Source organism: Daphnia carinata, chromosome 7 (assembly GCF_022539665.2).
Source record: "Daphnia carinata strain CSIRO-1 chromosome 7, CSIRO_AGI_Dcar_HiC_V3, whole genome shotgun sequence".
NCBI classification, from domain to species: domain Eukaryota; kingdom Metazoa; phylum Arthropoda; class Branchiopoda; order Diplostraca; family Daphniidae; genus Daphnia; species Daphnia carinata.
Genome location: NC_081337.1, coordinates 902,971 through 914,437, shown reverse-complemented (window position 1 = coordinate 914,437; position 11,467 = coordinate 902,971). Strand labels below are relative to the sequence as shown.

Genomic DNA, 11,467 nt, shown 5'->3' with positions numbered 1-11,467 from the left:
CTTTCACTTTATTACGTGTTTATCTTGAAGTTGTTACTTTTACGACTCCCTAAGTTTCGTGAGTTTTCTTCTTTAATTAAAGAACGTTGCTTAATGCTGTTCCGGGCACCAGGACCACGTTGCCAGACGTTTGCAATACACGGCTTAAGATAACAATAGGAGGAAAATGGTTGGCTGTAATGAAAAATATATTTTTATAAGAATAATAAGTTGAACACTTATTCCGATGGATCAAACTAGAAGTTACTGCGATTCTTCTTTTAAAAGCTATGAACAAAAAAAGGCTACTTTTTTGGGTTAACCTCAAGTAAAGCAATGGTGGCGGAAAATTTTAAACACCTGAACGCACAAATACCGTTCAGGGTAAAACACTTACATTGATGGGCAACACATCAATCTAAACCCAACTCATGAATGAGAAAACCAAGTTTTTTTATTTACCTTTAAGGGGCAGTCAGTAAAAAAAATTAAAACTGAGGAGACGTTTCTCCATTAGAAGCCATTTCAAACAGGCCGACAAACAGACAAGTGTTTATTGTTTTGGGAGTGTACTGTATCACTCACCTTTCAAATTCCGTGAACGAAAAAAGCATTCTCCATCTTCATTTAGCGTTCGTCGAAAAAAGCATTAGTAGAAAAACGGCAGTTTGGAAGAAGGATCAATATTTCAGCTGCAAAATTCAACAGAAAAGACTATACGAAAAACTTATTTGGTGAACTGCACAGGCCAGAACATTTAAGGCCATGTTTTTACATTAAATTTCAAATCAAGTACTTCTTATTGCAATTCTGGGATTTAGGGATTTTTATGTTGATGGCACCGATGTTTCACATAACCCAAGTGAAATGGAGATGAACGTCAATAAAAGTTTGGTTAATTGGGTAATGGAATGCAATATTAATGCAATATTCCACGTAGTCATGTTACTAATTTGCTGAAAAGACTTAACCACGAAGCCGGTTTACATTTATTGCTCCTTGATTTGAGGACACTGATGACACTGACGACAACAAATTGTGTGGCGCTTGGACGAAATTAATAGGTTAACTTGGAAGAGAGATAGTTTGGACCTTAGTAACGGACCTTAGATAATAGGGTTACATTTCTGGGGCTAATGTTGCCTTATCATAACTTGAGATTTGTTGAAAAGTAAAGGAAGCTTAATTTTTTAAATTCTCTGTGGACTTCTTGTACTTTAGACCATTGCATTTTCGTGCCAAGTCAGCCAAATCAAATTAACGTCATAAACAATTTTATTTGATTTCATGGACAATATTGTGTATTGGGAAAAAGATATCTAAAGCTTCATGACATGTACACATATTGCTGTCATCGGCTTTATACGAAATATTTGCATCTCAATTGTCACTTGTCCTTAAAGAATTTCCGTTAACTGCGGTTATTTGGAAAGCCGTTCGTATACCAACTACCATTCCTGAAAACGGGTTCGTCTTTGTGTGCCCCTTCTTGAATCCCCGTATATTTTAATTGAACTCTTCTTGCCAGGAATGATTCAAAACAAACCGATTTGCGTTCTGAACCAGATTTTTTAGTACTTATAAATAACACATTACTCGTTCGGATTTGGAGGCCCAGTGAAATTAGGTTTTTTAGATCCCTCTCCGTTTGAACATCCAATGTATATCATTGTATGATCTCTCCATCCAAAAGACAATTCATTTACTTTTGGACAGCTTTGAGATGTCTGGCGAAGAATGTCAAAATGACGTCCCATAAGTTACGTCGGTAAAAGTAATTTTACCTGACCAAAATTACTTAACTAAAATAACTTAAATTAACACAGTTAAGTAACTAAGCGGGACCAGGCCCGAGGATAGCGAACAAAATAGGGGTTTTGGGCGCGTTGAAGAGAATTTTATTATATTTAAGAAGTAATATAGTAAGTTAAGTTAACCGACCACATTATTGATCGGCGTCCAGTGAATGAATAGATACTTCGAGGGGGTATTAATATTGAAACACAAGCGATCTATCAACACTTCCTCACGAATAATACTATTCTTCGCGCTTGAGTCTACCAATACTTTCAAGAAAATCATTGGCGGAGCTGGGTAGGTTGCCTTTCATGACAGATCACATTTTGGGATGATATAACCCGCGGATGAGACACGGGATCTCCTCTGTACCAACAAGGGGGATTGACCACTGACGGCACAGCTTCACTTTTTCAAACACATAGATGGATTTCAATTCGTTCGGTAGTTTGCCCCTCTACCATGGCTTGCCATTGGCCCTTACTTAACATCCTTATCTAAAACAGCCCGTACTGCAGCAATGGCTACGGCTGGAGTAGGGGCAGTTACTAAAGCCAAAGTTGTCACCGCCAAGAGTCGGTTGGCCAAAGCCGCTAGAAATATCTAACGTTCCTTGTAGTTCCTGATTAGCTACCAATATGGCTAATTCAGCCTTCATTCGTCTTGGACCACAACGGCTGACTCGACTCCAATTGTTCTTCGGCATCTTGAAACTCTTCCAACCCTCTATTGGTGCAGCGCTCCGGAAAGCACAGACACTCATCGCTACACGGTTGACATCCTCGAGCACACCCGCACTAAACAAAGAATTCAACGCTGCACCAGCAACGACGACTCATTTATTTTCATCTGGTTTGACAACAACTGTCCAACCAGCTTTAGTCGAGGACAAATCGTTCCACAAACAAAGTGAAAATAACTAAGGGGGAGAGGGGGTAATTCATACCAGGGTACCAAACAGGACACTAGCCGTTACGGGTCTTGGTGATGATTAACTGGAGGGGAAAAAACTAGGACGTTATGAATGTCAATTTATATAAGTGACAAAAAAATCTTCGTTTATTTCTTAAAAATACATGAGTTCTAGAAGAAATAAAAAAGGAGCGCTGTCTTTTCATTTTTATTTACAGCATATTTTTTGCTATTGCCCCACGCAATGACTCGTCAAAAATTAAAATAATAGTTATATAACCCAGTTAATTCAATTAGTTGTAAAAAGCCAGTCTAAAAAATTTTTTACTGATTGTGGTTTAAGAGTTATAATTGAAAAATAGACCCTTATTGTGGGTGGTATTGGACACGGCTTTAAGGGTAAAATCGGACGAAATCGATTTTCATCATCGTGGTCCAAAAGTGTTCATGATTCAAAGTGTTCAATGCTCCCCTATGGTTTCGAAAGCTTGGATTCACTCTCTTAGTCGTTCTGCTTGTCTGTCTGCCCGCCTGCCTCTCACCGTTTTATTTATGTCGACCGAATAACTGCCCTCCAAAATGCCCACCGAAGTTGCCCGTCGACCCTTTCGTAGCCCCAACTCGTCTACCCATTCTATGTCGAACAAAACACCTATTATTTTTTCAATGACCTATTTGTAGCTTCCGGCGGTCTTTTACCTCACATCCCTTCGGCCCACCAAATCCCCGCCAAAAAGTAAATTCTTGTTTGCCGTCTTCGTTGCCTCTGTCCGTCGACTTACATGCTGTCGCCCACCCATCCTAATCAAAGCTCATGGACCAAAAAACCTGCAAATTTCCACCTTTCCATCAACACTTTAATCTTCCAAAGTCTATTCCCTCAGCCGACTAACCCCGCCAGCCAATCACAGCAAATCAAAGGTTCAAACGCATTTTCCCGCCATTTTACGCTAGCCAATCACAAGAAAATCACAGACATTAGGCTCCTCCTTTGTTCCTTGTTGATTTATTAAGCATAGACTAGTATATGGCGGCCCGTCCCAGGACGGTAATACGTCAACTCTAATATTTCGTGTCTGCTGTTGCATTTTTTCTACTTGTACTTTTATTGTCTGATTGACGTAAGTCGACTTGCATATTTTCTGCCTTGCGATGCCCGTCACCTGGTTATTGTTGCCTACCCGTCTCTATACTACCGGTCGGAAATTGAAAGCGAAGGAGGAAAGGGCAAATCCTAGCTAAAGGCAATCTGGAACCTTTTTCGGATAGCGGGACCGTTTTTCGGGTAGTCGAATGTCACATGATTTCTATTCGTACTTGTGGAAGGGATGGGACGTCAAAGGATGATGATTTAGCCTAGCCAGCGGAAAAAAGAAATTTTTTTTTCCTAGCCTAGCGCAGCGGGATAAACGTTCGATCAATAACAGCAGACGCACAAAAGGATCCATCCAGTAAGTTTTAATATGTTCAAATGCAGCAATTTTCTAGCTAGCCGTCGTTTCTTCGCTGCCCGTGTTTTCACCATTGCCTGCCGTTTCAACGTTACCCGTCGTTGCTCCGCTGCTTTTCGTTTCTCTGCGCTCGGTTTTTTGCTGCCATCTGTATGACTTCCGCCCACCGTTTGTTCTATATTTGTAATGTCGAAGATAAAAACGTGATGCGTTTGCGAAACGTAGCAATATTCAGACGTCCGAGACAGAGGCTGCTGTAATGCTGTTAATAGAGCTGTTAACAACTCAATTAAGTTGTACTGTTAACCTCCAAATAAGAAAATGACTTCGTGGATGTTGATAGATGCAGAATTAAAAGGTCTCTTAAGGTTATTGGAACTCAGTCAATTCAGAATTGGTGAATGGGTGTACTGCAAAAGATGAGAACAAAAGTCAATGAAGTTGCTAAAATGGACAATAAATAGGTTGTTGAGTGGTTGACGGAAAAGGAAATGGTCTCTTAATATGTTTTGGGTTGAATGCACTGACTCTCGAAAGGGACCACTGTCTCCTCGAAAGGGACCACAGCAAACGGACCTGTAAAGAACACAATGAATTAGTAAATTTTACATGGTTGTGTAATTGGTTACGTTGTAGTTATATATAGTACACCATTCACCATTTGGTGGCTGTCTAATGGATGCAAAATAGGAAGTATCTGAAAATGTTGTAGTGCAGTGAATGGAGCTGTAAAAAGGCAAGGAATTGATCGTGGTATGGGGGTACAAAAGAGAATAGTCTACCAAAAATGGAATCCAGTTAATGACCTGTTGGGTTAAAATGAATTAGTGGTTGTCACATGGTAGTGTGATTCGTTGATTGTTAGTTAACCATTCATACCGTTGAAATTTGTGGCTGTTTGATGGATGCAAAGAAGAGTAGTATCTAAGAATGTTGGAACACAATCAATAAAGCTGGGAGAAGCCAAAAATTGCGGTTGTTTTGGGGGGCTGAAAAGAGGAAAAGTTTCCCCAAAATGAAAAGCAGCCAATGAGCCTGTTAAGAAAAGAATGAATTGTTGGTTATTCCATGGTAATATTATTCCTTGATTTGTATTTAAACGATCTTACCATTTTTATTGGTGGTTGTCTGAGGGATGCAAAAAAAGGCAGTCTCTGAGGACGGTTGAAAAAAGGCCATGGAGATATTTAGAACACAATTAATGGTTGTCTAAATGATACAAAAGGAAACGTTCTTTAAAAGGTGTTGGAATCGGTCAATGGAGGTGTTAAGAACACAGTGAATTGGTGGTTAGTTTGAGGGATGCAAAGGGAAACAGTCTTTTGAAGGTGTTGGAACGAAGTCAATGAAACTGAACGAACGAACGAATTGGTGGTTGTTTTTGGGCTGCAAAAGGGAACGGTCTCTCAAGGGTGTTGGAACACAACTACTGTGAAGATCACAATGATTGGGTGGTTGTTTGAAGGAATCAAAAAGTAATGGTCTCTTAAGGGTGTTGAAATGCAGTCAATTAAGCTGTTGAAAACACCAAGAATAGGATGGTTGGTTGAAGGATGCAAAGGGAACAATCTCAGATAGGTGTTGGAATGCAGTCAACGGAGCTGGTGAAAACAATTAATTACGGCTCTTTTTTTTTTGACAGATGCAAAAAGGAACGGTCTTTTATAGGTGTTGGAACGAACAAAATGTAGCTTTAAAGAAAACTTTTAATTTGGTGGTTGTTTGAGGAGTGAGAAAAGGAACTGTATCTCAGAGAGGATGGAAAAAAAGTCAATGAAGCTGTGGTTGTTTGACAGGAAAACAGTGGTTGTTTGAGTGATGCCAATGGGTATGGTTTCTGAATAGTGTAGGATGGCAGTCAATTGAGATATGTACAGCACAATGATTAGGTGGTTGTTAAGGGAATAGAAAAGAAGACGGTCTCTTTAGGGTGCCCGAAAATAAAAATAATACGTCAACTCTAGTATTTCGTGTCTGCTGTTGCATTTTTTCTACTTGTACTTCTATCGTCTGCTTCACGTTTGTCGACTATTAGGAGGACAAAGTGGCCTACCATGAAGTTTTTCAACAGTACCTTGAGAAAGGCTACATAGAGGTAGCAGATAAAAATTATACGGGAGCATACACGTATTTACCGCATAGGCCGGTGATAAAGACGGAGGCGGCAGCAACCAAGATCAGGCCGGTGTTTGATGGCTCTGCCCACCAACAAAGTAGGCCTAGCCTAAATGATCTGTTGGAGACCGGGCCGAACTTGAACCCGGAGCTGTTGTCAGTACTGCTCAGGTTCAGGCAGAACAAGATAGCGTGGATGGCGGACATCACGCAGGCATTCCTACAGATAGGAATACAGGAAGAACACGGACAGGTAGTTCGGTTCTTATGGATAAGAGATCCGAGAGAAGACAACTCGGAATGGATAGAATACAGGTGGAAGAGGGTACCATTTGGGCTCTCGAGTAGCCCGTTTATTCTAAGGGGGGTCATTCTTAAATGCTTGGATGAGCACAAGGATGACTACCCGGAGCTGGTAAAACAACTGGGCTCACAGTTATATGTAGACGATTGGTTGGGGGGAGCAGACAGCATCCCCCAAGCAGTCGACCTGATAACACAGGCACAGAGGTTGTTCAGCTCAGCAAAAATGGAGCTCAGGAAATGGACGACAAATAGCATGGAACTGAGAGAACGATTGCAAACATTACAGTTCCAGAGCAATGAGAAAACAATGGGAGATAATACGGAAAAGACAGTTAAAGCACTAGGGGTCACTTGGGATCCGGAGACGGACTCATTTAGATTCAGACCCGAGAAAATAGTAGAAGAGGCCGAGGAAATGAATAAAAGACCGACGAAAAGGAAGCTATTCAGCCTGGCGCTAAAAGTCTTCGACCCGATGGGGTTAATATCACCGGTAACGGTGGTAGCGAAGATTATCATGCAAAAGGTCTGGATAGACAAGACAGGCTGGGATGAACCAGTGTCGGCGAGCATAATGCCACACTGGGAGACATTCATTAAAAGTTTGTCGGATCTCACGAACACAAAGCTGGGACGGTGGACGGGAGAGATCCGTTCACCAAGGCTGCACTTGTTTTGCGACGCGAGTGACGACGCATTCAGTGTAGCCGCATATCTGGAGAACGGAGAGGAGACAAAGCTGTTATGCAGCAAAACCCGGATAGCACCGGACCCCAAAAAATCAGTGTCAACCCCCAGATTGGAGCTGCTCAGCAATTTGCTGGCAGTCAGGCTGGGAGAATACATCGAGAAGTCCCTTGGACGATCTTTTGAGAAAACATTGTGGACGGACTCGGCGATAGCCTACTGGTGGATGAAAGGCGAATCGGGCCGGTGGAAACAGTTCGTTCACAACCGAGTGACAGAAATCAGGGAGAAGGTCGATATAGAGTCGATAAGGCACTGCCCGGGAGTTCAGAACCCGGCAGATATAGCATCGAGAGGGGCATCAGTGAGCCAGCTGAACCATAAGAAAGATTGGTGGTCAGGTCCAGAGTGGCTGAACAAAAGAGAGATTTGGCCGAAGAATCCAGCCCAAGTGGAGCAGGATTGTACGGAAGAAATCAGAAAAGAGGAAAAGATCAAAGAAATAACACAATGTAATGTTTCGATATCAAAGGAAAAAGAGTGGTACGAGAACTATAGTTCGCTGCGTACGATAATCAGGATCTGGGCGACAGTGAAGAGAGCGGTGAAGAGGTTTAAGGGACAACCGAACCCCGAGACACCGCTGGCAGAAGTATCGGTTGGCACCGACAAAAAACGGTTCAACATTCTCGCAGTAGAAGAGGTAGAACAAGCAGAGTTAGACTTATGGCGAGCGATGCAAATTGAAGCATACAAAGATGAAAGGGAAGCCATAAAAGAGAAAAAACCCTGGAAAAATGATAAACTGAGGAAACTGGGATTGGCCTGGGACGAAAGGAACGGGCTAATCAGATGTTACGGCCGCCAAGAAAACTGGTTGCGGCTTAACGGTAGAGAGGCGGTAATCCTATTGCCAGAGAACCACTATCTGACGAGCAAACTCATAGAGCAGACGCACGAACGGTTACTGCACACTGGAGTAAGCACGACGATGGTGGAGGTGCGAAGAACGTTTTGGATCCCAAGACTGAGGCAAACGATCAAGAAAGAATTGAGAAGGTGCATGAAATGCCAGAAATTAGATTCGAGGCCATTCAAAGAAGTCCCGGCTCCCCTACCGGTAGATCGACTTCAAATGGCGAACCCGTTTAACATAACGGGGATAGATTTTGCGGGACCATTCCCAATAAAATTGACAGCAAGAGGTGGACAAGCGAAGGCTTACATTTGTTTGTTCACGTGTGCGGTAACAAGAGCCGTACATTTAGAAATGACCACAGATATGGAGACGGCATCCTGTATTTTTGCCCTGAGAAGGTTCTTTGCAAGAAGAGGGGTGCCGAAAGCTATGTATTCAGATAACGCAAAGTCATTCACACAAGCCGCCAAATATCTGAGAGCAGCGTACAAGAATGAAAAGGTGTATAATACAAGCAATGCAAAACTTCGAGTTTGAAACATTGACCGTCAGCAAAACATCCGCTTTGAAACGCGCTTTAAACGTTGCAGTCCGAAAAATCACGACGTTGATAGTATTGATTATGGCCCGTAAGAGGATCGAACTCATGACCTCCGCGTTATTAGCACGGCGCTCTAACCAGCTGAGCTAACAGGCCATTATGTTTAATCTATTGTTTTACTAAAAACAAATGAGCCAGCATCTTCATTTCGATTAAAAGGCTAGTTGGTTTGTTTCATCACCAAACGTTTCGGCTTCCCTTTGAAGTCATTATAGGCGCAAGCTTGGTTCTACAGTTTTCTCACAGGATTTCACTTCAACGACGTGCCCAGAATGGTTACAAATTCCTTGTCAGAGGAACACGTAACACATTCCGCAATGCTCAACCGATTCACAGATCACATACACGTTAACGTAAGATGGTGAAATCTAACGCCAACGCAATCTTATAACCTTGTCGACTTTACTTATGCAATGACGCAGATGGTAGGATTCGGACCTACGCTCACAGAGGGAAACTGATTTCTAATAAGTCGTCTTAACCACTCGGCCACATCTGCATGAACGCATGTCACAAATTTGAAGAATGGCTTACGAAAGCGTCAACAAATGCAAAAATCTCGAATGTGAAACATTGATGTCAGCAAAATCGCCGGAATGAAACGGGCGTTAAACGTTGACGTTGAAACCACTCGGCTACATCTACTACAACATTGCCGTTGAATAAAAATGATCGGTAGTTCAAGCAATGCAAAACTTCGAGTTTGAAACATTGACCGTCAGCAAAACATCCGCTTTGAAACGCGCTTTAAACGTTGCAGTCCGAAAAATCACGACGTAGATAGTATTAATTATGGCCCGTAAGAGGATCGAACTCATGACCTCCGCGTTATTAGCACGGCGCTCTAACCAGCTGAGCTAACAGGCCATTATGTTTAATCTATTGTTTTACTAAAAACAAATGAGCCAGCATCTTCATTTCGATTAAAAGGCTAGTTGGTTTGTTTCATCACCAAACGTTTCGGCTTCCCTTTGAAGTCATTATAGGCGCAAGCTTGGTTCTACAGTTTTCTCACAGGATTTCACTTCAACGACGTGCCCAGAATGGTTACAAATTCCTTGTCAGAGGAACACGTAACACATTCCGCAATGCTCAACCGATTCACAGATCACATACACGTTAACGTAAGATGGTGAAATCTAACGCCAACGCAATCTTATAACCTTGTCGACTTTACTTGTGCAAACTGGACGCAGATAGTAGGATTCTAACCTACGCTCACAGAGGGAAACTGATTTCGAGTCAATCGTCTTAAACGTCCAACCGTACTCCTTACCTTCCCCTCTCGTTCCCACGCTTGCAACCCTTTTCCCCCCTCTTCCGCCAACAGGTCATCTGCCGATGGCTCTGGCCTTCAAACTTGCCAATTCTTCACATAGGTGTTACATTTACACGCAGAATATTTATTCCCGTTGGGACACTTAATCCTAAACGACCTTGCTTCTTCGTATAAATGGTGTACTTTTTCCAGATTGCCAGCATTCCACTTTTAGTAATTCTACCGTGCAGTCTACTTTTTACTGCCAAGCAGTCTACTTTCAGTTGTCATCACAGCGAGTCTTCTTTTAAGTGCCATCTCTGTCAGACTGTCTCCGTAAGTCTCCTTTCGGCAATTATCAATTTGGTCTTTGTAAAAATACTCGAAAATAGTGCAACAATACAGTTCATCATCGCTATCCAATAATTAAAAGTAAGGAATAGATTCATTTCGAACCTTACACTATCGCCTTAACCACTCGGCCACATCTGCTGCTTCGCATGTCACAAATTTGAAGAATGGCTTACGAAAGCGTCAACAAATGCAAAAATCTCGAATGTGAAACATTGATGTCAGCAAAATCGCCGGAATGAAACGGGCGTTAAACGTTGACGTTGAAACCACTCGGCTACATCTACTACAACATTGCCGTTGAATAAAAATGATCGGTAGTTCAAGCAATGCAAAACTTCGAGTTTGAAACATTGACCGTCAGCAAAACATCCGCTTTGAAACGCGCTTTAAACGTTGCAGTCCGAAAAATCACGACGTTGATAGTATTGTTACTGGCCCGTAAGAGGATCGAACTCATGACCTCCGCGTTATTAGTGAAGGGAATAAGTCAGCCCGTGCTCTGACTTTTACCTTTGAATAAATTGAAGTTGAAGAATTGAAACACACGGGAGGCACTGGAGATCTTGTTGTTAACTGTAGGAGATGTATTTCGCGACTGAATGCCCCTTGCCCTCTCTTGCGAGACGGCCAATAGGCCTAGGGCGGGGCTTACATACAAGAAAATGTACAATGGTGGCCCTCTATCGAGGACCACCCAATTCAAATGCGTTAAAACGGCTGGGCAGCCTCGTGCGGCGTCCAGACCGCGTCGTCTGCTGTTGGGAATCTAATATATTCCCAACACACTCCCCACCAGAGCCCGTGCTCCACGGCTCGCTCTCTTCGACCGGGCTGGCGGCTGACACGGCTGGAGTTGTGTCTTCTTCCGGCTCCATCTCCGGCGCGGGTAGTACTTCAACGTCGTCGGGCTGGTCCTCGCGTAATTCCAGGGGGTGTAGGGACTGAATCGCCCGGTTAATCAAGTTCCCGTTAGGGGTCTTGACCGTTACCGATCGAATCAGCCCGTCTCGACTGGAAATCAGCTCCTTTACTACGCCGACGGTCCACATAAGTCGTTTTGTGTTGTCATCGTGGATGATGACAACCTC

General features: G+C 42.7%; 2 non-coding genes across 2 annotated transcripts; both read right to left on the bottom strand.

Moving 5' to 3' along the window:
• Positions 1 to 8,789: 8,789 nt before the first annotated feature.
• On the bottom strand, positions 8,790 to 8,863 carry Trnai-aau (transfer RNA isoleucine (anticodon AAU)). The gene has a single exon. It is a non-coding gene; the product is annotated as a tRNA-Ile (tRNA).
• Positions 8,864 to 9,560: 697 nt separating this feature from the next.
• Positions 9,561 to 9,634, bottom strand: Trnai-aau (transfer RNA isoleucine (anticodon AAU)). Its single transcript has one exon. It is a non-coding gene; the product is annotated as a tRNA-Ile (tRNA).
• Positions 9,635 to 11,467: the final 1,833 nt, after the last annotated feature.